Raw genomic sequence first — 26,693 nt, 5'->3', positions numbered from 1 at the left:
ACTGAACGGTATACAAAAAAAAATTTAAAAAGATGCTGTGCTAAGTTGGCTCGTTAATTAGATATTCGAGGTTAGGATTCAATCTCAAATTGAATTCCCCATAGTTTCCATATAGAAAAACTGAAGTCGCGATGTGTTAACTCTTAATGTTGTAATGAAAAGCTGAACTTTTTACAGGCTTCCTTTTGGATGTCCGGAGAAATATTGCCACCATATCAAAAAAAAAAAAAAAAAAAAAAAAATATCAATCGTGATTCCATACGTTTTGAGGTTGAGCTTTAACTTCGTATAACTGCTAAACGTGTCAACGCAGCAAAACATGTTTTGGGACAATTTTTATAGACTGGCCAATTATCTATTAGATTATATGTAGCTATTGCTTCGGGTAATAAGGGTCAGAGGCTCCGATTTGTATGTTAAACACAAAGCGGCGATTAGGCAACTTTAAAATAAAAAACTGACTCTTTTATAGGCTTACTTTTTAGATGTCCTGAGCAATATTATCACTATACCAAGGTTAGATTACGTTGAACTGACCGGTCAATAAAGACCTCACATCGACTGAATGTGCCCATAGTGTTACCGGAATTTGTTCGACGACCAAATGGAAGAACCCCAATCAGGTGCCAGGACATACGTTATAGAATAACTCCGTCCTCTTTGCAAATACCAGTAGTTTTATAGGACTAAGATCAATTGCTGCCTCGAGATCTGGCAACTGAATGTGCTCAACCATTTCTTTCAGCAGCTCAGACTTCCTGCACTTGCTGTTACTGACGGGTCCTAACTTATAAGCATGCTACGACAGAAGGCAGTGTCTAGTCAGTATGCCCATCGTGAGCCTTAAGTCTTCCTTCTTCAGAGGTATGAGCCATGCTTGATGGATCCTATGCAATGTCTCCTTTTGATTTCTCCCAAGCGAATTGGGACGTTTATCGTCAACTCAGCGAGTGTTGCAACCTCCTTTGCCAACTCATAGGCCTTTTCGTTACCTTCTATCCCTTTATGACCGGGAACCCAGTAAAGATGTATTGTACGGCCTGAGCGAAGTGTTTCCAATGCTTCTTTGCATTCCAAAACTCTTTTTGATGAAGTACTGTGTGATATTATTGCCTTAATCGCAGCCTGACTATCAATATATAAATTGACGCGACCGCAGCTTATGCATGCTTCATTCAGAATTTCTGCTGTTTTCTTCATTGCTATAATTTCCGCTTGAAAAACGCTGCAGTAATCTGGCAACCTGTAGGATCTACTTATTTCTTCGTCGACACAGTAAACAGCACACCCAACTCCCTTCATTAATTTGGAACCATACGTATAGACGTGTATAGTATGTTCTGCCATTTCCGCACCCCGGCACCAACCCTCTGGATCAATTCTGGCCCCAATATCTCTTTCGAAACTCTGGCACGGGATTACTATGCAAAATAGAGGAATTTTTTTTCCAGCCTAATGTACAAACCGAAAACCTGTAAATTCAACTAACAGTTGTTAATTTTGTTTTTATTTTTTATTTTGAAAAAAGATTGTTGTGTCCGTCTGTTGGATGATAGTCTGTATAGCGAAACCCAAAATGGTTTTTAAAGTTTTGCAAAAGCGTGAATATTAATAAACTGGTTGACCCCATTTCATGTAGGCCTTATCAATGTTCGTGACACGTTGTCGAATTGTTTCAAGTTGGTGGATTTGCATGCGCTCGAAGGTGCTAGAGCTTATATTTAACTTAAATTTATGAAGTTCAGCTGATAAAAATTATTAATATATTTAAATATCGACAGCAAATTTTTGGTTATAAATACATTGAAGCTATTCAGCTTTGAAAAATATAAGCTTGTTTTTTCTTCTAGGCTTTCAAGCTCGAATCATTGGAAGCCTATGCTTTGAAACCTTTCATTTATCTAAAAGATGCGTTCCACTGAATACTATTTTATTTAAGGTTTGAAATTGCGGAGTGCCCCTAAATCCCAGAAAAAAATCCCCAAACACAGAATCCCCAGCCAAAAACAAAAATCCCAAATGCATAATCCCCAAATTTAAAATCCCATAACCAAAATCCCAAACACAAAATCCCTGCACTTTTTTGGTGCTAAATCCCCAAACCTTTTTTGAGGAAATATCAAAAAACCTCGAGCACAAAATCACAAATATTTTAATTAAATCATAAAGTTATGTCGCGTCTAAATATAATTACGTATTTATATATATGTAAGTAAAATAAAATGGCGGCCACCGTGGTGTGATGGTAGCGTGCTCCGCCCATCACACCGTATGCCCTGGGTTCGCACCCCGGGCAAAGTAACATCAAAATTTTAGAAATAAGGTTTTTCAATGAGAAGAAAATTTTTCTAAGCTGGGTCGCCCCTCGGCAGTGTTTGGAAAGCGCTCCGGGTGTATTTCTGCCATGAAAAGGTCTCAGTGAAAATTCATCTGCCTTGCAGCTGCTGTTCGGAGTCGGCATAAAACATATTGGTCCCATCCGGCCAATTTGTAGGGAAAATCAAGAGGAGCACGACGCATATTGGAAGAGAAGCTCGGCCTTAGATCTCTTCGGAGGTTATCGCGCCTTACATTTATTATTATTTTTATTTAAGTATGATAAAATATATAAGCATAAAGTAAAATGATGGGGAATAACCTAACGGTACACTTCTATTTGCATTGTGTTTTCATATCTTCTTTCTATTCTAATCAAGTTAATGTTATATTGCGAATTTTACAACAACTTCTCATGCACATCAGTGGCACAGAGGCTTAGGTCTTCAACTACCGTGCAAAAGCCGTCGGTAATAAAATATTTACATGAAAAACCTAGATCTGGCAGTGAACCGACGATGAGAAAATATCGCAATGGAATAATATCACTAATATAGCTATTGAATAGAAGGAAACTACGAAAGCAATCTGCAAAAGTTCTCAAAATAATTGAAAAAAGGAAAATTCAAAACGTTACAGATCTCCATCGCCAAAATATCTTCTTGGAGAAAAAATTAATGAATCAAACGAATTTCTATCGCCTTATTAACTGCAAAATGTATCGAATTAGTTACTTCTTGGCGATAGACGATAAAATTATCATAAAACTGCTGGCAGGGTTTTGTAATGTACTTCATACATAAAAATATATGTATGTATGTATTTATAATTTGTAAACACAAAAAAAAATAAATATTGCGGTGTTTATCTGCAATGAATTTAGAATTTTTTTGTTATGTTTATACTATATTAATTGTGTTTACGCCGCATGTGTGCTGAAAAAACTCTTCACAGAAATTCCTAGAACTTTCTCTTCCTCTTTCTCTCTGCTCTCTTTGTAAAGCTATCGCGGCTACTCATAAAAAGGCCTATAAGCTCCCTTAACTTGCTCCCAGTAGGACACGCCAGCACTATTCTTTTTTTTGGGACTACGGTTTCGTTCGAAAGAACCCATTTTCCAACACTTTGGGAGATTTTCTCAGTTCCTTTTAGCAAATATAGTTAAGGCTCTACTTAAGGAGGAATCCTGCATAACTTTAGATCCATTACCACAAAGCTTCAAGGGCCGTTGAAACTTGGTCGCTGCAAACCTTTGGAAGCTCTCTCATATTCTTACTTACTTACTAAATTGTCGCTTAACCGCTTTAATGGTTTTAACCGGCTAATAAGGCGCGCCAATAAGTCGCTTCATCGTTGGGCTAACTGGAGCCAATTGGCCACACCAAAGGAATTCAAATAATTTTCCGACTCATCCTTCCTGCGAAGGCGGGCAACCTCTTTCTCCGCCTCCATTGGCGGGTTCCGATAGAAATACTTTCTTAGCCGGGGCATCATCTTTCATTCCCATAACATGGCCTAGCCAGCGTAGCCGCTGCATTTTAATTAGCTGGACTATGTTGATGTCTGCGTAAAGCTCGTACAGCTCATCGTTATATCTTCTTTACTATTCGCAGTCTTCAAGGGGTAGAGGTCCGTAAATCTTTTGAAGAACTTTTCTCTCGAACACTACCAGTGCCGCCTTGTCTTATGTTGTCATGGTCCATGCTTCTGCACCATATAGCAGGACGGGTACGATGAGTGACTTGTAGAGCATGATTTTCATTTGCCGAGAGAGAACTTTACTTTTCAATTGACTAATTATTCAAAAGTGGCATTTATTGGCAAGAACTATTCTTCGCTGGATTTCAGGGCTGACATTGTGGTTTGTGTTAATGCTGGTTACCAAATAAACGAAGTCCTTTACTCTTTCGAAATTATGGTTCCCAACAGTGACGTGGTTGCCAAGACTCAAGTACGCGTGTATATGTGAGTACTACTTCGGCTGATGATGACATGCGTTTGTGAGTATCTCTCTGCTGCTTGTATGTATGTGTGTACATGATGATTAATGTTTTTATATAGCTTGCTTTAAGGTTTTTGTTGTTGTGCATTTATTTAGTGATGCGAATATTCGTCACAATATAAAACAGATGATTAATGTTTTAAATATATTTTTGTTGGTTTCCTTTTAGGTTTTGCGGTAATTCTTTAGTTTTGCTACAACTACTAAAACTGGTCCAAACATATCGGGAGTGGTGTCCAAGGACGCGCTTTGCACCCAGGACCACGAATGCGTATTGCGTTTACTGGCTACAAGTGCATTCTCTTGCATCGGGCTTTCTAAATTGATCGGCTAACCATATTTGTCCCCTGAGATAGCTTCCTAGAATCTACGAAGATCATCTTCGCTACCCTTCCCACTTCAGTCAACGTGATCTTCAAAATAACAAACTCAACACTGAAATTAACACTGCGATATACTCTCGCGGAAATGTATGTGCTTGTTTCGTAAAGATAGACGTCCCCGACCTTCTTGGCTGTGAGGAAATTATCAACGAATATTTTCTACTTGTATCTGTTCAGCTGAATCAAATCGATAGATACTCCTACCTTTGTCTGTAGCGAAAACGCTAAACACCATACCGTTGCATCAGTAAATAACGAACTAATCATGACCTAATCAAAATACCAGCACATTCCTTCTTATTCAAAAGAGGAAGTAGCCGGGGCTTCTGTGGTGGTTTAAGAAACCATGCTTAATATACTTTGTTACTGTTTTACTCAAACTGTTTGGTTTGGTCAATATACCTTCTGATGTTCTTTATGGGGCATTTTGATTCCGCCCTTTAATCAGGTAGCACATACTGCCTAAAGTTCGGCACCTACTTTTTCCTAGGACTGGACTCTCGCAGATGAAATTGGTGACTTTCCGCACTACAGCTCCTACACCTCGCATTGAAGGGCCAAGTTTACTTCGTGCGCCGATTCTGCCTCAGAAATGTCTAACGAAGCATGGGCCCTTGCTAGTCCATACACTTTTTCATTGCCGTCAATGTTCCTGTGACCGAGTAACCAAGCGAGTGTAATAGTTCTTACATCTATCGACGGCTGTCCAAATATATGCGTGAGATATGCTTATATGATTCTCTAATAGGATATTATATGCCCTCTCTAAGCCAAGTAGCTTTTCTTTTGTTGTTATTTTAATGTTCTTTTATGTGGCGGGCCCCACGCCCAGTACATTATACCTTTGTATAGTGATCCGATTGATCTATAAGTCAGCCACCCATGGTGGTGTTTCCATGTGAATGACGAACTGAAACTTTTCTACTTTTGTGGAGGGACCTATAAAGACCAACTTGCTCATATCAAATCGTTCCCGAGATGATCGTGCTAGTACCTTAATGGTAGTAGTTACTGAAATGGAACTACATCCTGCAAAGGATATTACTCCCCAAAACATTCGGGGAATGTCTTTATCATCAAAAGAACCACAACTTTCGCTATATAATGTAGACGTAGTTCTAGTTTTAACAAACGCTTCTCCTCTAATTTGCGTTGTACTCCTATTTAATTTTTCCTACAAATAGGCAGGACGACACCTTCAATTTTTTTCTATGTCGACAACGAACAGCAGCTGCAAGGTAGTTGAGTTTTCACTGAGAAACTTCCATTGCAGAAATACAATCGGAGTATTTGCTAATTCACGTGCGCTATATAATAAAGACGTTATGCTCATTAGAACATACAAATGACAATGCCCCGAGCGGACATCTGAAAAGTTGTAGCAGCTCGCTTGATATCTTTACTGTCAGCGAAGGCTTGCTCAGATGTGTACACGATCTATTCGGCTCCGGAGCCCCTGCCTACAGTTCACCGCAGCGTCGAATTCAATGTTAGGTGACCAAAAACGGATCTTTCACAGCTCAAACATCTCAGGATTAAGTGATCAAGACTAACGCCAGAACCTCAATTAATATTCCACCAAATTAGTATACCTGCTGCCTTGTTCGTCCCCCTGTTGTGTGTTGAATATCTTTTCCCATAATGCAATATATTAAAAACTACCTTAGTTAATACTCCAGAAGAGTCACGTCCAAAAATATCGAGAAAGTGTTCAAAAGATACGTTTTGACCTCCGTACAAATAATCTGACAATGACCCCGGACCGCTTCAAAACCGGGGATAAGATCCAGGTCTCTTTTTCGCAGAACACTTTTGTGCATAAAAATTTAAACGTTTTTTTTTGCAAATATCTTTTGGCATTAGTGAAATCTTTGAAGTTATTGATACCGAAGTAAAAACATGTATTTTGACACCTCTGCCGGCATTTTTGGTCGTTTATTAGCATTCGACCACTGTACTCGAATTATACCAGCAAAATTGATGCGTTCAAAAGAAATATATATGCTGCGAACGTTTCAAAATTTAAAAACGCAATCTTCATTTCATAACTTTTATGATTAACGTGCGCAAAAATCAATCTAAATACACTCCTTTCATCGTTATTGAAAAAGTAGCAATTTAAGCACCATTTCAAAAAGGGGACCTTTTTTATGCCCCCATTCTCTTGTACTTCCAAAATACAACCTGGAGCGCACTGAAGCGCGTGGGAAGCTGTCAAATCTTCCGCCACCTTCTATCATTACATTATGATCGTATTCGAAAAAAAATGACAGAAAATGAAACGCCTATTGACAAATATAAAAACTACTAAGCCACAAAAATATGTTGACTATTTTTCACCGCGCTAGCAGGTAAAGAAATTTATGCTCAAAATCAAGGCGAATCCATATTAGGTGGTGGCAAATCGAATTCAACCAATTCGCCGTGCAGAAGAAGGTCAAGCCAATAGAAAATTTGAATTGATTTCGATTAACTGGCATATTAAAGTACAAGGTGCTGTATGGCAAATAATGAAGAAGAAGCAACCAGCTGTTGAGATAACAACACCTGGTACTGAATTCGCCTTGCTCAAAATGCTTGCAAACAAAGTTAAAAATAATAGACAAAATACTAATAAATTTATACAAAAAATTTTATATTTTCTTTCTATAAAAGCAATATTTCATCACTAGATGCAGTGGCGCAATACAATTTATTTGGTAAGTGTATTTTTCTTTTTAAACAAAGAAATTTTAAGCTTTTGACATTTTGACCCAACAACAAATGAAGGCATAAAATCCATGGCTAACAATTTGGTTTTGATTAAAAAAAAAAAACAAAAAAAGCTAAAAAGGAAAGCGTCAAAAGTTCAGGGTGTCAGGCACAAACACACACATATGCAAAACGGCTTACATTTGCATATTTCTTTAATGTAATCATTATGTAAATTTTTACATTTTTGTCTTTTCAGATATATAACCACACTGGGTTTTATTCAATCACCATCACTAATACACATGCAGACACTCGAACAAATACTAAATCAAAGTGTTTTAGATACTTCAAAGCTTTGCAGCTGCATCCTTTTTCAATTAATATTAATAAAAATCATTCAACTCAATACAATACAAATTTTGGCAGATCATGCATGAACAGTTATGTTATTCACTTTAGGTGCTAAAGGTGAACATTTGTATGAGTTATAAAATTTGGAAAATTTATTGTTTTCACCCTCACGTTGTTTATCTGAATGCAATGAATTCAATTTCAAATCAATCAAAATCAACACGATGGACAGCACGAAAGTTATGATTTGTGTATTGTGTAATTGAATCGCTTTGAGAATTAATATGATTTAACGTCAGTAATTGTTAATGGAAGACTCAACCCCACAGTGTCAAACACGGATCTAATTGCATGATCATTTGCCCAACTATTGGCTTTTTGCAGCCAACTTCAACACTTTGCAGCCGTACTATTGGTACCAAATTAGCTTGTAATCGGGGTTTTCGATCACACGGTCTTACCTTGGTATGATATAGAGTCTACCCAAGCTCTCACCATTTTAAGTAAGTTTTATAGCATCTGGTTGCAAGGGAACTCTACCTTGAATTCCATTACTATGCCCTTACTATGTCCTTTTCACTGTGAATAACTACTTCGACGTTATCTATGATACATCTTCATTAATCACGGACGCTGATCACATTTACCCTAGATCAGATACCATCGGTCAGCATAGCCTAACTTAGTTTCAAACATTTCAAATAGAGAAGTGAGCAAAAACTCTCTCTTACAATTATCAATTGTTATCCACAAATTTCTCAACAGGTTACAACGGGCTTATTAACAGTGTCATCATTTTGGGATGTGATCAACATTTTCTTTCATTTTCCGCATACGAGTCTTTGAGATATTTATGCTTAGGTTAGAATAAGTTAAGAGGCAGTTTACCCTTGTGGGCCAATTTTCCAACGAAGAATAGAACATTACTCCAAAAAGAAATGCTTTATTGTCCGACTCAAGAAAGAAGAGAGTCCTTTATTGCTAACTCAAGTGAAATAGAGACTGCATAGCTTCATTAAGTATGCATTATTGTCAATATCCACGAAAGTGACTTCTTCGCATTCAGGAAAAAACAAGGAATCCAAGATGCGATATGAAACTACAACCCCCGCAATACATCCGAATCCTAAGGGCAGTTGTGAAGACCTGAATACAAGACAATGCGTCACATTATATAAGGTCACTACTGGCATATCCTGCTCCACGCCGTACAGTTTTTTACGGCCGTGATAGGATCGGGCAGGTAATACACCACGTCCACACTGCTCTCTTTTGAGCAAACACAAATCCAGGATTGAGTAGCCTTTGTAATAATAGGCATCACGTTTTAAGCATTACTAATAAAATGAAGAAACTTTTCTACGTTTTTAAGTGACACTAATAAGATGACGGACATCGGCTAAATGGTATTATGATCGCCTTTTACGATCGGTATACCTACCGCGGGCATATTGTTTTCCCCCTTACCCGAAGGGAGGAATCGGTTTGAGATGGTGGTGTTATGATGGGAATTTTACTGGGTGGGTGTGGTAATGTTTTTATTATTTATATGAACTTAAGCAATAGCAAATCGATTGCTGAAAGGACATCACCCTATCTCGGCAGCCGTTTCAAAAACGCCCTATCTCAGAATTCGATTGAAGAAAGCCCTATTTCAGAATTTGTTTCAAAAATGCCCTATCTGAGCTCAAATTCCATATATTACATGATATTCCACTCAGGGGTCGAAATAAGGAAGTTGACGTATATTGGAATGATTTTCCTTTATTTAAATTGTTGGTACAATTGTGGGTACCAAATGTCCCGCTCTGCATCAATAAGCAGCTGTTGTCTCCGACCTGGTAACTGATGTCCAAGAGAGTGCTGAGATTAGGGAGGAAACACTTCCATGCATTCGATAAACACCTTAGGAAGATAATGAACCCGAGACCGCAATCGATTATTCCCCACCCGACTTTGACAAAGTAAGAATAACGAGAGCTAAATTTAAAAGCAATTAGGCCGCGGGCGCTAATGTGGAGCTATTCAAATACAGCGCCGAGGAGTTGGTGAGGCACATGCATCAATTTCTGTGCAAAATATGGTCGGGTAGGCGCATGCCCGGCAGTTGGATTCTAAGTGGTCGTTGCCCAACTTTTGCCAACTATCGCGGAATCAGCTTTCTTCGTGTCGCATATAAGGTCCTATCACGCGTATTGTGCGAATTGGACCTATTCAGTACGGCTTCAGACCACGTAAATGTTCCGTCGACCAGATTTTTATGCGCTAAATCTTAGAAAATAATCCGGGAAAAAATAATTGACATACATCACCGCTCTTCGATTTTAAAGTTGCCTATACGCCTATATGTCTGAATTTGGTTTCCCTGCGAAACCTATATGGCTGTGCAAGAGAATTTGAGAAAAAATATATTTTTTTTAAACAAATGAAAACAACGATTCCACATATTTATTAATGGACTTAGGAACTTCAGCGGTGATTCAGCTTCATACCCAAATTTTGGAATGCGAGCATTTGGGCAGATAAAGAACAGTAAAAATGGACGCTATATTCGCAACGCGTTGAGATCGATCGCTATAAAAGGAGTTTGTGTATGCTGCCTTCATCACCATGTCTTCGATTTCAAAGCCGCCTTAGCTTGTACTTGGTTTCGCCATAAAACGTATGGGGCTGTGCAAGATGATGTCCAGGAACACCTCCAGTTTAATCAGAATTGTGAAGGACTCCTCCGAACCGTACGAAAATTAATGAGAAGAATTTTAGAAATAGCCTCCGCTTTATTTATACTCTTGACTATAAATACTACTTTAGAAAAAGTGGGCAATTCAGAAATAGAGTCATGTCTCTGCATATAAAAATATGACTCAACAAGTCAGACATCTTTTTTTTTTTTTTTTTTAAATGGACGTTGTGGCAGCGCGCTGCCCTCAAGTGGCCCAATGAAACCAGGCTAATCCTGTTCACGCGATCGATTTATATATATATATAATAACTTTTTTTTTTTTTTTTTATTTTGCCGAGTCTTTGATGGGCAGCGGTTTGTCAAGCGTCACGATCTGAGACTGCTCAGCTACAGAAGAAATTTCATCAGCCAAGCGTAATACTTAAAGAGAACAGAAGCAAACGTATTATACATTAATTTAGAGAGGTGAGAACAATCTTTTTTTATAAAAAAAGGGAGTCCGAGATATCAAATGTGTTTGAGTGAGTGTTATAATCTTGGCATAAACGCCGAAAAGGTTCATTTTGTTCGAAATTCGTTCTACGTTGTTTCAGCAGAAGAGGTTTGAAGTGTCTCGATGTCCGAGAGGGAACGCAAAAGTTCACTTCATTCAGAAGGAATGGGCTCGAAATTGATCCATTTAAAAGTTTTGTCATAAATATTACACCAAGCATTTCCCTTCGACTAGCAAGAGTTGGAAGATTGATAAGCTTTAATCGATTAGTATAAGGTGGAAGATTAGTTAAAGAGTCCCATTGGAAATTTATTAAGGCAAATAGTAAAAATTGTTTTTGTATTGATTCGAGACTGCATGGACTTGATAACGCGGATTCCAAATTATCGAGCCGTATTCTAATATTGGCCTAACTAATGTTGTAAAAAGTGCTTTAGTTATGTAAGGGTCATTAAATTCTTTTGACCACCGTTTAACAAATGCAAAAACACCTTTGCATTTATTCACTGTAGCATTAATATGAAGATTGAAACTAAGTTTGGAATCCATCATGACTCCCAAGTCAATAAAATTATTTACAGTTTCTAGAATATAGTTGTTAATTGTATATGAAGCTGGTGGCGAAACTCTCCGAGAAAAACACATGAATTTACATTTTTTGAGATTGAGCGGCATATAATTTACATTGCACCAGGTAACCAAGTGATTTAAATCCATTTGAAGCAAGGAATGTTCCTCAACCGAGGCACATGATTTGAAAAGTTTTACATCGTCTGCGTACATCAAGATTTTTGAGTTTTTAATTGTACCAGATATATCGTTTATGAACAACAAGAACAGAATCGGACCAAGATGGCTGCCCTGAGGAACACCAGAAGAAACATTGATGACCCCAGAAAGTGTATTTTTAAAGATTACTTTTTGCGTACGATAACCAAGATACGAAGAAATCCAACATATAAGACGGGGTTGAAACCCGAGTTGACTGAGCTTATGAATAAGTAATGGGTGTGATACTTTGTCGAAAGCTTTACTGAAATCGGTGTAAATTACATCAGTGTGAAGGCCTTTTCTAAATCCATTAGAAACGTGGGTGGTAAATTCTAGTAAATTGGTGATAGGTGATTTGCCCTTACAGAACCCATGCTGCGAGCTTGCAATTATGGGGGAAATAGAGAATGTTAGGTGGTGGGTAACAATAGCCTCAAATAACTTTGGGATAGCGGATAACTTTGCTATGCCCCGGTAGTTTTCTATTGAAGACCTGCTTCCATTTTTATGAAGCGGAATAAGAAAAGATTCCTTCCATATTGTTGGGAAAACGCCATAAATTAAAGATAAATTAAATAAATCTGTTAGCGGCTGATAGATGCTTGCAGCACATTTTTTAAGAAAGTGTGTCGGGATCCTGTCGGGGCCGTATGAATATGATACTTTTAAAGTTTTTAAATAAGATAATACATCTTCTGAAGATATAAATGAAGCTCTGATTGAATAACATGAATCAATATGGTATGGGTATTCATTAGGTGAAACGTTGGTCTCAATAGAGTAATTTGATTTGAAAAATTCCGCAAAGAAGTCGGCGATCTCTTGATCATCGCTGGAAATATTATCTTGGAATTTCATGGATGATGGAAACCCTTTCACCCTGCGTTTAGAGTTTACGAATCCGTAAAATGCCTTCGGGTTGCAAGTTATATTTCTTTTCATTTTACAAAGATAAGCTTTGTAACACTTTTTGTTCAATTGAAAATACTTGCAGCGTAGAATCGAGTACTGTAAATAATGGTTATGTAAACCCGTCTTTTTGAACAACTTGAAAGATCGAGATTTTTTATTCTTTAAAATTTTCAGCTCTTTAGTGAACCATACTTGGCTTGTATCGGAGTGTACACAAATCCGCTTAGGTACGTATTTTTCAAAAAGACAGTAAATGGTATTGTAAAAGTGAGAAACGCTTTGCTAATAAAGAAGATGCCCCTACCAGGAAGGTACTCAGTAACTCCTGCCGTGTAGGCAGGGGAAGAAGAAAGCCTCCGCGGCATTTAATGTCAGCCCCAACGTTCCTGGTTGTAAATGTTCTAGAACTGAAGTATTTGCAAAGAACAAAAAAATGTTTAAAACAGGTTTAGGGCCTAACTGTTTACACCAGAGATAACGCATAATAAACTCTCTTCTTGCATATTTCAGGAAAGAAGGCTTTAGAATTGTTGTTAATTGGAATCGCAAAAACATTCCCGGAAGTCTTCAGAAGTATTGCGGAAGTGGGAAGTCCCTTGCATGATTGAATGCGGTACGCTCCGGTTTTTAGACGTCCTGGTAGCAACCCGACGTACATGGGAACGATTTTTTTTAACTCCTCAACCCGCAGACCTATGGATTAAAGTCGTCTCTTAGGACAAGCATGCCTTTCATTTTAAGCTCCTGTACCCGTTGTGGAAAATTCTAAGACCAAAAAGCAAAGTGCTTTCACGGTTGGCCATAACTTTCTTGGTGTAAAAGCTAACACGTTTTGATTTAGCTACTTCGTAAACCCTGTGCTGTGAAATATTTTTTGTATGATGGACTGATGGACAGCTGTCATAAGGCCCACCCCAGCTGGCGGATCATTAGTGTAGTGGCCAGCACTGGACAAGCAAGATGCAGTAGGGAACTGTGCAGAGGTAACTAGCTGCCCTTGTATTTGCACATACGCTTGCCTGCTACAAGCGCAACCATCAGACTAAGGGGATCTAGTAGCTGGAACGAAAAGCTGTGTGGGCGCAGTGGTGTCCTTCGAACGCACCTCATCATGGATATAACAACAGATTATCTTTCACTCACTTTAAACTTTGATAGTGATTTCAAGATGATGTTTCCCTCACGAACGGTTTGGTCAACCGTCATAGCTTGCAAGGAGGGCGTTACCTCGCTTTACCCAGGCGGGTTCAAAAAAGGCTTCGTTGTTGGCGCGTAGGTTTTCTACGAACAGCTTAAATTCACCGGGATTGTTTGTGTTATGGTTGTTGTAGCGATAAGGACACTCCCCGAAGGCCTTGGGGATGTTGGCCTTATCGATGTTGATGGTCCTTCGCCGAATGTAGATTCGCTACATTCCGGTACCAAGCCCGACCACATCGGGAACGATTTGTTATGACCACATGCGACCTTCTAGGCCATAACGCCCTCCCACCTCCTAGATCCATGAGGAGTTCAGGGTCGCCAGACCCTCGGCTGTTAATCCAACAGCATTCGCCACGGATAGGAGAGGTTGACAATTGGGTTTGGAGAAGCTATGTATTGCGCTGGAAACCTGAAAGGGCTGCTCTGCACAAACCTCTTGAATCCGGAACTTAGTCGCCTCTTACGACAGGCATACCTAACGGGGGTATATTCTGACCCCCTAACCCGCTGGGGTTATTTGACGTTTTCAAAAATCAGCTAGTATTTCCTAGCTGAGCTACTAGGTTTAGGTCTGTAATTTCCTGTTAGAGAATTGTCCGAGCTCAAAGCGCTAGATTCGTCATATACGTGCTTAAAGGCTGTAAAATACTGTAAGAGAGTTCTATGCGTAGCAGCGAGCATTCCGTGCAGCACACTCACTTGTGTACCCGGTTACAGGAACATTGATAGCAATGAAAAAGCGGATGAACTGGCAAGAACCGGTGTATCGTTAGACATTTTTGAGACAGTCACGATGCATCTGCTAATTCCATTAAGAAAGAGTGACATTCTTACCAAACTCATTAAAACCGAAATTCACAGTTGGTGTTCTTCGGACACTGTAAAATGTTACTTGGTCAGCCTGATTACAACCAGAAAAAAATGGTGTTTTCTACTGAACATGTCCAGATATTCAGGATCACATACACAATTACAGGCACCTAATATCGGGTTGATAGCCAGAAGACGGATATGGTATCGTTTGCAAAGAGGTGCAAAGTCCAAAATTGGATCAGGCCTAAGTTAGGAGGGGTGACCCTACAGGAGAAACCTTGCACAAAATAACTAGGAATCATCCTAGACAGTAAACTGTCATCGAAGTTCAACGTGGAGGAGAGGGTGAAGAAGGCCTCAACGGCACTTTATGCATGAAGAACATAGTGTTAACAACGGCAACCAGGCTCAGTGCCTCGGTGCAGCTTGATCGCCGACCTTATGGCCATGACAGTATACCGTCATCAATTACAGGACGAACATACTACCTGATTCCCTATCTGCGCATCGTGGGAGATCTTAAAGTCACAATAGTGGTGGATGGTTTGCCCAAGGGTGCTCAAATGGTGGATGAGGCGATACATGGTTCTAAAGTAGTGGAAGGAGTAGGGTTTGCAGTATACTGTGCGGAAATATTAGTCGTAACCAAAGCAGTAGCAACACTAGGAGAGAATAGCTTAAACTTCAACCGTGTTAACTTTTATATTGACAGTCAAGCAGCAATTAAGGCAATAATCTCACATAGCACCGCATATAAAGATATGTTGGTGTGTAAGCAGTCTCTGGAAAGAATCGAGACAGGGAGAAGCATACATCTATATTGGGTCCCAAGGCATATGAGAATTGATGGGAATGAAAAAGCAGATGAACTAGCTAAAAAGGGCGCATCCCTTGAAGCTTGCTCCGTAGATGTCCCAATTAGATTGGGCGAGATTAAGAGAAGGCGATAGGTGCACATGTTCGAACAAGCGGGAAAGGCGTGGGTTCAAGCGCGGAGCTGTAAAGTGTCGAAGATTATGTGTAATTCTAACAACCTTAGATTAACAAAGCTGTTTCTATCATTAAAAAGACAGGACTGAAGACTTATGACGGGTATTCTGACTGGACACTGCCTTCTGGCATCACATGCCTTTTAATGATAGCAGATTTACGATGTGCTGGTTGGAGGAGGAAACGATCGAGCACGTTTTGTGCTCGTGCCCTGCGCTTGCCAGGCTAAGGCTCCAGCTATTAGGAGTGGTACAGCTGTCAGGTTTAGCAGCAGCAAGTGGCTTAAATCCTAGAAAGCGTCTAGTATTTGCCAAGAGGACGGAATTATTTTATAATATAGGACCTGGTTTTTGATAGGATTTTCCAGTTTGGTCGTTAAAATAAACTTCTGGTAACACTACGGACTCATTCAGTCTATGTAAGTTCCTCATGAACAAGTTAGTTCAAACTAACCTAACCTAACAGGCCTTTGGCCGTTAGGTGTATGCGTAGAAAGAATTGGTTCCAGGAAAATGTGCATGAAATTTCGTAATAAAAAAAGATAACAATATTTTCGATAATCTTTCGTGCATATCACTGCACTGACAAGCAGATTGTCAATGTCTTTTTGGCCACCTGTTTCGCATCGTTAATCAAATCCAATTAAGTGAAATTAATTGCATCGATTTAGAGGTTTGTTACAGGCAATTATAACAAAGCATGACCATAAACAGTAAGAAGAATTAAAAGACAATGTGAAATGGTAAAAGTAAGACATAAAAAAAAAAAATCAGAGTGATCATTAGATGGCAATAAACGAAATTTAACAAATAAGCACAAGGCGTGAATTGAAAGAAGAAAATTGTTACAAAAACTAAAAATACGCAGCAAATACAAAAAACTTGATTTAAAAAAAAGAAAAATGTATACCAAAAGTATTTAAAAGAATGAAATAAAACAATCTAAACAATGAATGTGAGCGAGCTATGCGCTTGCGCAGACTTTGGCGGAAAATGCAAAATTGCAATTAAGAGCGCATATTAAATTTTTTTCACATTTAGTGAATACAATGAGTGAAATATTTAGGCATTACATACTCAATACCTGGAATTGAGCATGAAGCGGAAGCTTAGCTAAGCCAATGAATGGCTGAGTGATTGGTCGTGAATAAGAAATAAAATAAATCTACAATTGACAAAGTGTATAAGTGAACAAGGGTCTGTGCACTTATAGCTTTGTGGACAAAGTTAAATTACGTAAGAAATATTTATTTATTAGCGCTCTACGAAATCCGTTATGCCATTGAAAGCGATGCGCTCTTTTTTTCATCAACAATCACACGATAAAACGAAGCGACACAAAATTAGCTTCCCCAACAATAACTTAACGTTAATGCTGCAGTCAAAACACCTTCACGATAACGAATTTAGAAAAATAGAAAAGAAAACAAGTAAAAGTGTCTAAGTTCGGGTGTAACCGTACATTATATACTCAGCGCGAACTTCAATTGTAAAGTTCATCTCAGATAACTTTTCTGCATTTAAAAAAAAATGTTTCCCAATTTTCTCTTACATTAAAATTTGGTAAGTGAAATACCATTGATACGAAATTATTTTTCGTTATTGATATTAGAGAAAAATTATACAGTTTATAAACGGTGATGGTTACCAGGACATGTTTCTGAATTTCACTTCTTCATCAGCTAGCTTCTCGGGAGCTGAGTATTGAACTCGAAATCTCCGACATTCATACTTTATACACTCAGCCATATGAAACAATTTTTCCCTAATGCCCGGTTTTGCAGTACAAGGTCAACTCAGTTTGTCAGTTAAACTACCCTTAAACTTATTCTGCAGTTTCTCAGTCTACTTTAACTAAAGTTTAAGTTGAGCTTAAGCGGCCGATTTGGCAGGGTTAACCCATCGGTGGTTTACATTCGTTCGAAATGGCGTCCAATATACCCAACAAGCATTTCTCTCATTTACTTCAATAGTATCATAACTCAAAAAACATGAATTTTGGGTTAATAACATATAAACGTACCCAATATCATGATTCAGGTTGTATAAAAAAATTTTTGTGATCAGTTAAAAATTTACCACGTGCTATAAAACTGAAAATATGCCTTTATATGCGCAACATATGGCAGTTAAAATGTTTGAATGGCTCTACTGGAAAATTGTGTTTTTTGGTTATGACACTATTGAAGTAAATGAGCGATTTGTTGTTGAGTACTATTAGAGCTCATGTTGATAACTAGGCATACTTCTTAAATCTAAAGAGTTGTTCAGAAACAGTGGCTCAACTTGAGAATCATAGTGTAATCAGCAAAAGAGGAAATTTTTTACAAAGCAAAAAATGCTATTACAGAAGTTGAAAAAATTTAATTAACAACTTGTGGTTCTCTAACTGGACTCAAATGTAAAACTCCATACTACTATATCATCATTTCATCATTTATTGCAAAAATAGTATTAGTACAATAAGATCTAGGATCTTTTGTAGTACAACAAAAAGATAAATCGCAATGTAAAAAAGAACAAAAGTCATAACAGAGGGTTATGTATGTTAAATTATCACATCAAACATAGAGAAGTATCGTAATTTACTAGTATCTAAAATAAACAAATAATTAAATTCAATAACAAAACATTGTATACACTCATACATATTGATGGCGAAAACTCAAGAAGTATAATCGTTTCAACTAAAATGAGCATAAAGAACATTTTTAAAGTTGCTTTTATTTAGACTACTACGTACGGATACTGGAATAGAGTTCCATAGGCGAATGGCACTGACAAAGAATAGCCGTCCAGATGTTAGATAGTTATAAGTTGGTACTATTAGGTCGTTGATTCGAGCAGACCTGGGGAATATTAGCTTATCATATAGGTAACTAGGCTCCTTATACATGATAAGTTGACAAAGGAAAATGCTGGTTCTAGCTTTCAGATATTCCAAGATTTCACAGCCCAGTAGAAGCGCTCTCCAGCTGGATATATGATCAAATCTAGCTAAGCCGAATACATAACGTGTAACATGATTAAATGCTACATCAATTTTATGAGCAGACTGGGAGCTCAGTTTACTGTACACTAGCTCAGAGTAGCAAATGATCGGCATAATCAATTGAATTGCAAGTTTTCTTCTAACATTGACCGGAGTATAAATAGCAGACATTCGTAAGTTTCTTAAGATATAGTATACTTTCTTAACCACCGAATTTACATGATCATCACAGGACAGCGTCGTGTTAATAACAAAACCAAGATTAGTCAATTTTGAAACGAGTTTGAGACATTTACTGGCAACGCGCAAGGGCGGAATACTTGAGAAACTTATTCGTTTTTTAGATATAGGCAACACGTATGATTTCTCACTGTTCATGCATAAGCCATTTTTCCTAGCCCATTCAAATATGGATGTTAAGTCATTATTCAATCTTGAGCATAAAGTATGTATACTTTATTTTTGATTAATTACGCTTCATTACTGCTATCAACCAGGTGTTTATATCTCACAATAAATAGCTGTTTGCTTTGTTGGTACCACCTTGGAGATTTTTTTTCACCTTTGAATATTCATTTGATAACTGTACATTTCTAAAAATCTCCAAAAGATTGGATAATTATTTGAAAATGCTAATAATGATGGAGATCAACTCGAGAATTATAAATTTTACAAAAATTTTGAAAGGCTGGATAGTGATTGAAGAATGAAGTTGGTTATCAACTTGAGAACTAACTGTAAGAATAAAAATAACTAGAATAACTAGATAATGATGTTGGATATCACCTCCGAAATTAGATATACATTTCGCGGGAGAATTTTTTTCTCCAAGTGTGTTGGGTAAACAAAATCTAGCTGTTGCCGTATCTACAAATTATCTAGATAATAAAAAAGCCAATGTTGGCGAACAAAAAAGCCAACCCCAAAAGCGGCCTTAAATTATGACTGTAAAACTGCTCAGTAGTTTAACTGGAGTTTAAATTTGACCAGAGTTTAAGAAAACTTGGTTTGAGCTTAACTTAACCAAATACTGAAAAACCGGGCCTAAGATATGGCTTTTTATTCTAGTTTACGACCCGCTAAACATTAAAGTGGTCGTGTTTTTAACCGATCCCGTCCATTTTTAATACGCTTATATTAGTTTCGTTTGTATGTACACTTGTTTGTAACCCTCTAGGCTAGGCGCGCAAAGGAGAGTTAGACCCATCTAGCGGCAATTATTGAAGACTCGCGTGGTTGAATAACTTGATAGAAAACGAGTTGTGCTTAATTGTGGGGACACGAAACTCTGTCTGTGCTACGGTGCTATCAACATCAAATATCTAAGTGGATTGTAGATAGTAAAACTGCCCGATATTTGCGTGTTGTTAAGTTTAAAAAAAAATATAGAAATTGCTTAGTCATAAAAGGAGCGATGCCACGCCCATTTTAAAAGATTTTAATTCTTTCCTATTTTTTGTTATAATTCCACTTGGCAAAAGAAATATAATTGGTGAAAAGCTCGTTTTTGCAAAGATATAACTTATTTTATACGTACATGACCCCTTTAAAAATCTTTTATATAAAAGTGGGCGGGTCCTTAACCGATTTCGTTAATTCTTCTTCAAAGCATTTCTTATCGTAAAGGCAATCTCTCTGCCGAATTTTGATACGATAGGTTTAACGATTTTTGATTTATGATTAATAATATTTGTAAAATTGATTTTATCACAAGTGGGTGAAGCCACGCCCATTATAAACAATTTTTCAAATTTTTATCAAGAGTCTCAATATCATCTCACACGTCAGATTTCAACATTCTAGGTGTATTATTTACCAAATAATCAGGTTTTTTGTGTTTTCAAAATGTTATACATATAAAAAGTGGGCGTGGTTATCATCCGATTTCTCTCATTTTAAACACCAATCTATTCTGGCTCGATATATACGGGCTTATGTCGAACGAATTTGATAAAGATATCTCAATATTTGCTCAAGTTATCGTGTTAACGGACGGACGGAAGGACAGAGGGGCAGGCATTGATCAAATTTTTTTCAGTACTGTTGATTTTGATATATGGAAGTCCAATCTATCTCGATTCCTTTCTACCTGTACAACCAACCGTTATGTTACCAAAGTTAATATACCCTGTGTGCAAAGCACGCTGAGTATAAAAAGTTAAAAAGCGTTAATGCAGACTAACAAAGCTTGCGCGTTTCTTTCGCATTTATAGAAGCAACAATAGCAAGTTTGGTTGAAGACGATGATGATGATTATGGCGATAAAACGGATTGAATAAAATATTTATTGGCAGGTGAAATGACAAATTTCGCAATTCGCATACAAAAATGCGAAAATATGAAGAAATGTGAATACAAGTAGAAAGAAACACATACATGAGCATATATGCATGTCTGTGCGTATATGTACATATACAAAACAAGTAAGGAAAGCTAAGTTCGGGTGTAACCGAACATTACATACTCAGCTGAGAGCTTTGGAGACAAAATAAGGGAAAATCACCATTTAGGAAAATGAACCTAGGGTAACCCTGGAATGTGTTTGTATGACATGCGTATGAAATTGCAGGTATTAAAGAGTATTGTAAAAGGGAGTGGGCCATAGTTATATAGGTGGACGTCATTTCGGGATATCGCCATAAAGGTGGACCAGGGGTGACTCTAGAATGTACGATATGGGTATCAAATTAAAGGTATTAATGAGGGTTTTAAAAGGGAGTGGCCCTTAATTATATATGTGAAGGCGTTTTCGAGGTATCGACCAAAATGTGGACCAGGGTGACCCAGAACATCATCTGTCGGGTACCGCTAATTTATTTATATATGTAATACCACGAACAGTATTCCTGCCAAGATTCCAAGGGCTTTTGGTTTTGCCTTGCAGAACTTTTTCATTTTATTCTACTTAATAGGGAAGGTGTCACACCCATTTTACAAAGTTTTTTCTAAAGTTATATTTTGCGTCAATAAACCAATCCAATTACAATGTTTCATCTCTTCTTTCATATTTGGTATAGAATTATGGCATTTTTTTCATTTTTCGTAATTTTTGATATCGAAAAGTGGGCGTGGTCATAGTCGGATTTCGGTCATTTTTATACCAAGATAAGGTTAGTTCAGATAAGTACGTGAACTATGTTTAGTAGAGATATATCGATTTTTGCTCAAGTTATCATTTTAAAGGCCGAACGGAAGGCAGACGGTGGACTGTGTATAAAAACTGGGTGTGGCTTTAACCGATTTTGCCCATTTTCACAGAAAACAGTTATCGTAATAGAATCTATGGCCCTACCAAATTTCACAAGGATTGGTAAATTTTTGTTCGATTTATAGCCTTAAAAGTATTCTAGACGAATTAAATGAAAAAGGGCGGAGCCACGCCCATTTTGAAATTTTCTTTTATTTTTGTATTTTCTTGCACCATATCATTACTGGAGTTGGATGTTGACATAATTTACTTATATACTGTAAAGATATTAAATTTTTTGTTAAAATTTTACTTAAAACAATTTTTTTTTAAAAGAGGGCGTGTTCGTCATCCGATTTTACTAATTTTTGTTTAGCAAACACATAGTAACAGGAGGAACGTTCCTGCCAAATTTCATCATGATATCTTCTGCGAAATTACAGCTTGCAAAAATTACCTTCTTTCAAAAGTGGGCGGTTCCATGCCCATTGTCAAAAATTTTACCATAAGGTCAACGCACCTACCAAGTTTCATCGCTATATTTGTTTTTGGTAATGAATTATCGCACTTTTTCGGTTTTTCGAAATTTTCGATATCGAAAAATTGGGCGTGGTTATAGTCCGATTTCGTTCATTTTAAATAGCGATCTGAGATGAGCGCCCAGGAACCTACATACCAAATTTCATCAAGATACCTCAAAATTTACTCAAGTTATCGTGTTTACGGGCGGACGGACGGACGGACGGACATGGCTAAATGAATTTCTTTTTCGCCCTGATCATTTAATATATAGACGTCTATATATCTTTCTCGATTAGTTTATGCCGTTACGGATTACCGTTATGCGAACAAAGTTAATATACTCTCTGAGCTCTGCTCAGCTGTGTATAAAAAAAGGCAAAAGTTTGGTCGCTTGTTTTAAATTTGCTAATCGATTTTACATACATTTTTTCTCAATTTTTTAGCTCTTTTCTTTTACACTTCCATACTGAATTCGTAAAACTTGTGAACTTGTTTGTATTGCGCGATTTGAAATGACAAATTTTAAGTTTAAAATTGCCAATTTTACTACAAAGCATGCACACAGAGGTGATTAATGATGCAATTATCACATACACATGGAGCATTCCATGACAACCTAGCTTTCTTTTGTGCTTAGCATAATAGATTTTGAAGTAATAAAGACATCATTTTGAAATCTCTGACAAAAGTTTCTTTCTTTCTCGCCACCAATCTAAGGTTATGAATTTGGTGGAACTTCCGATTTTTTTAACATCTGTTTAATGTCTTTATTGGAATTGTGTTCTTTGTTTTTATACTTTTTATTTTTTATTAATTTTTTTTTAGTTGCTAAATAAAATAAAAAAGGAAATAATTTTTAGTTAGAAATTTTGTTATATGTGACCCGGTCTATGAAAAGGTGGCATAAGCCACCTTTTTTTTAAATAATTTTTTTATAAACATTTTCAAAAGTAATTTCAACAAAAATGCCAACTTTAACCCTAGTCCCGCAAAATGAATACTCTTGTCCATTACTTATAACCTATCAGGTATTTAGAGAAACTAAAAAATTCGAGGCAAAAAGTAATTTATCTAATTGATTTAAATGTTTATTTTATTTTTGAAAAATTAAAAACACAAACGATATTAAAATCTTCCTTAACCTTTTCAACTTCGAAGGAAAAACATTGTAATAAGTAAATAAGTTTTTGCGTTAATGTTTATTATTTAAAAATAATACAAAAAATCAAAACTCAACAATTTTCGCCAGGGCCTTCCCGTCGTTCTCTTTCGCTTTGTGATTGGCATCTATTTCTTCTAAGTAACAGTGGCCGACCACCGTGGTGTGATGGTGGCGTGCTCCGCCTACCACACCGAATGTCCTGGGCTCCCATTTTTCCCTACAAATTGGCGGGATGGGGCCTACTTGTTCTATGCCGACTCCGGACGGCATCTGCAAGGCAGATGAGTTTTCACTGAGAGCTTTTCATGGCAGAAATACACTCGGAAAGCTTGCCAAATACTGCCGAGGGGCGACACCGCTTAGAAAAACTTTCCTCTAATTGAAAATACTTGTTTCTAAAATTTTTGATGTTGCTCTTCCCAGGGCGTGAACCCAGGATCTTCTATGTGTTAGGCGGAGCACGCTACCATCACACCACGGCGTTTCGTTTAGTGACTCATTATTACATGAACTCTTTTCTGACAATTTGTTACAATCTAAATCCTCAATACATAATCCTTCCAAAGACTTTACTCAACTCGGCGCCACGTATGCTTGTCCCTCCTCGAACTCCAAAGTATTTTGATGTCATTTCTACCGGACTGTATGTAATACTTGTTCCAAATATGGGCCTAATCGGAGCACAAATACGATCTTTTTGAATTTCTCGATCCTTGCGCCACCTAGCGGCGATTGTTTTCATATGTCGCTTTCTATACAAGTATGTATTATGTGTTCCAAATATGAAACAAATCGGATCGAAAATACGATTTTTTGAAATATTTCGAGCCATGCGCCCCCTATCGGATTTTTTATCTTATTTTTGCATTGTCATCGGGTTCTGAGTTATATTCCAAGATTCAAGCTTGTAGCTTATCGGGAAATTACTATTTTAATCACAAAATTCTTTCACAACGGCCGGCCGGCCTGTCAAGTCAAGCTAAATAAAACCGTTTAAAAAACAAGAATATTGTATTTTATTGCTAAAAGCAATTTAAAAGCATTTAGGAGTGGTTGTTAAAAACCAATAACAATAACTAAAGTATTTGCCACCGATGAGGAATAAAAAAAACCTGCTTTGTTCGACTATTAAAAATGAAATTCGCGCCGCTTATGAAAACAAATCAACCACATGCGAATAAAGGTTTTTTGAGAGGTACATCGGTAGCATGAGCTGGCATGGAATGCTCCATCTACGCGTATGTGATTTTTAACGCAAAGTTGTATTGATTATAACATTTAATCATGATTAAATATTTTCAAATACATTTTTAAATAAATTACAGTAATTTTTTTGCATTTAAGCTTAATATTATTAGTATGGAAGTTACGTCCGCTGCATATTTAACAAAAGACGGGTTTTAACATTCAACCATTATTATTTTGTAAATCTTTTGACATTTCATTGGAATTTATATTTAAATTTAAAAAGAGTTAGCCTTGATTTTATGATTAGAAGATTACATGATTTTTGATTTTGCATTCAACTTTGTGCCATAAAAGCACGTCATGCCAGTGAAAAGCCATGTTAAGGAAGACATCATCTACACACGCAGAATTTTGGGTACATCTGAACTTAGAGGTAAAATGTAATATGTTAAACGTTTGTACATATATCTGTGGCAGTACAATCCTTGATTGTAAATGTAATTGTAAAATGACTGTAAATTTTTACAACTCGCTTATTGACTAATTGCATCCAGTTTCTAGCTTCAAAAATCCACCAATTCATTATTTATTTTATGCCATTTTTTATTATGAACGTGACATATCGTTAATGAGGTCAATAGTGTTGAAGCACATTTCAAATACTTAAATATATTAATATACTTATATATGTATATGTGTGTGAATTTTTGATTTTTGTATTTCATGATATTAAGCAAATAGGCCAAATATACGTAAAGCACCACACAATTTCATACTGTAACTAACTTTGGGCAATTCTGCTTATTTGAAACCTTCTGCTAACGTTCGAATCGCTAAACTGTTTAACAAATCACTTCAATATTCTGTATTGCAAAATAGTCTTTATTAGACTAATTTGGGAGTAGTACAATTATACTTCACAATTATACTTCACTTCGCAACTAATAGTGTGTTTAAATAAACCTGATTAGTCATGCGCCATCTTGCACTGCTTTTATACTCTCGGTTTCCTCGTTCACCCATTTCTCTTAAGGTTTAGTAATTTTGTGAACTTTATGCTTGGTTACCAACCATATACCTGAATATTTGTAGTTTGTAGCTATATGCGTGTGTATATAGTACTATGTCAGCTGATGTTGACATTCGTTTTTGAGTATCTCTCCGCTGCCTTGTATGTATGTGTGTAAATGATGATTGATTTGTTTACGTACATATAAGTGGCTGCTTAGTATCGGCTTAGTGATGATAGTATCGCTTAGTGATGCTAATATTCATCACAATACTTTTATCATTCTAATATTATATCGGCGAATGATAGGAGGATCCGTTATCTCTAATGATAGTATGTACGTCGGTTTTAAAATTTAAATATAAGGTGCCTTTGAAACATAGTAAAACCATTGAATTTTGCATATTTACTTTGTCTAGAAATTATTTATAGCACATCTGTTTCGAGCAAAATGTTGAATAAACTGCAACATTGCTACTATTCTAACTTTTGTTACGTTTTTTTCTTAAACTGATCAGCCAACAAGAGAAGAAAGCAAGAAAATGGAAAGTCATTTATTAGCGAGGCGGGATCATATTTCTTTATACAATTAATCTTTTTGTTTTTGATATATCTATTAATGGTCCTTGTAGTTTTGGCAGGATACGGTGCAATAGAAATCCATGTGCTACGTCTCAGTATACTGAAAACCCTATCCTGCTGCAGTTGTATGAGCGATGATGAAGTGGAATCATCGAGTCACTTTATGCTTGACTGTAGAGCTTTTGCCAAGACTAGGCAAAAGTATTTCGGTTTCGATCCCATTGGATCTCCAGGGGATTTAACCAAGGTGTTAGCTATAGCTTATGTCGCCATTATTTTTATGTGGTATCACAACAGACCTGCATGCTATCCAAGTGAATGAAGCGTACTTCATCTTCTCGTGCAATTATTAGCAAAGTACTAAATTAGTTGAGCACAATTATTGAAAATAATCAAAGAGATTTTTGAAGCCATACTTCCTCAGGCGCATTATGAAAAAGT

General features: G+C 37.0%; 1 protein-coding gene across 10 annotated transcripts in view; it reads right to left on the bottom strand.

The window, feature by feature from the left end:
* The window catches only part of exp (expansion), a 338,601-nt gene that overhangs the window by 199,685 nt on the left and 112,223 nt on the right, over positions 1-26,693 (bottom strand). The gene's annotated exons all lie outside the window — the stretch shown is intronic.

This window comes from Eurosta solidaginis, chromosome 3, assembly GCF_040869045.1.
Source record: "Eurosta solidaginis isolate ZX-2024a chromosome 3, ASM4086904v1, whole genome shotgun sequence".
Classification (NCBI taxonomy): domain Eukaryota; kingdom Metazoa; phylum Arthropoda; class Insecta; order Diptera; family Tephritidae; genus Eurosta; species Eurosta solidaginis.
The sequence above is the reverse complement of the archived record's forward strand: the minus strand, read 5'-3'. Positions and strand labels throughout refer to the sequence as shown.